Source organism: Nematolebias whitei, chromosome 19, assembly GCF_014905685.2.
Source record: "Nematolebias whitei isolate Nwh7 chromosome 19, NemWhi1, whole genome shotgun sequence".
Taxonomy (NCBI): Eukaryota; Metazoa; Chordata; class Actinopteri; order Cyprinodontiformes; family Rivulidae; genus Nematolebias; species Nematolebias whitei.
Window position 1 is genome coordinate 7,378,407 of NC_056516.1, and position 1,106 is coordinate 7,379,512.

Below are 1,106 nucleotides of genomic sequence, written 5' to 3' on the forward strand. Positions count from 1 at the left end.
CACCCATCCACAGCTGCCCCCTGTACTGTAACAACAATTTGTTGTTCTGCTTCATCAGGATCACTGTCTGTGCCATCTTACCTGCCTGAAAGGATTCCTGGACTTTTTCTGCCTTGTGATCTGAGATCATTCCATCAGACAGCTCCTTAAATCAAAGTACAACACATGGCTCCCACGTGCTTCACCTTCACCATCAGTCTGCAGAGCTCCATGGATTGTTGAAGAGCTACCAAGAGAAAACTTTACAAACATCTTCAGAGTGAATCTGTAAAACGCACCGTCTTCATTGTGTCTCTTTCAGATCAGGAGACAGAGCCCCTTTGTTTTCATTTAAAGTAGTTAAAAGTTAATTAACTTCGCTCATGAACCGGACCTGCTGGCTGCCACTCAGATGATTAATGGGCTCTGTGTGTGTGTGTGTGAGATGAGGTTTGTGAGGATGTGGAGGGCTCCACGCTGTGTGTGTATGCTGGTGTGCAGCTGGGAGGGTTAAAATGAGTCATAGCTCGGTTTGCTCATGCCTTACAGACTGAAATGTTTAACATTTCAGACTACCATGGCAATGAAAAAGAAAACAAACCTCCACAGTGTGGCCCTGTGTGAATGTGTGTGTGTGTCGTATGAGATACAAAATCATTAACTGCAGGAACTTTATGAGCCAACTGGGGAATGTTTCACCAATCCTCCCAAAGTCTGTTTCTTTTTGCTACAATTCCTAGTGAAGTCATTTAAACTGGCATTTATCCTGCAAATAACAAAAAAATCATACAGTTTGGATAAAAAAATAGGGGAAATGATGGATATTAAGCTAACGGTTGATAGGGTATAATTAAAAGAAGAGCAGATATGTTGTGAAATCCTCTATTTAACTTGTTACAATGAAAAAACATGTCTCTAACCTGTTATTGTAAATGTTGCTGCATGAATGAAACAAAAGTTTAGAGCTACATTTAAAGACCTAACATCAATGAAGGAATGAACTTCAGCAGCTGCCAAAGTTTTGTCTCATGATGAGAAATGATGAGATTTTAGCCTTGTCAAGTCTCGTTAGTTATCGTATTTTTCACCCCATAAGTCGCAGTTTGTTCCATAATTTACATGCCCTG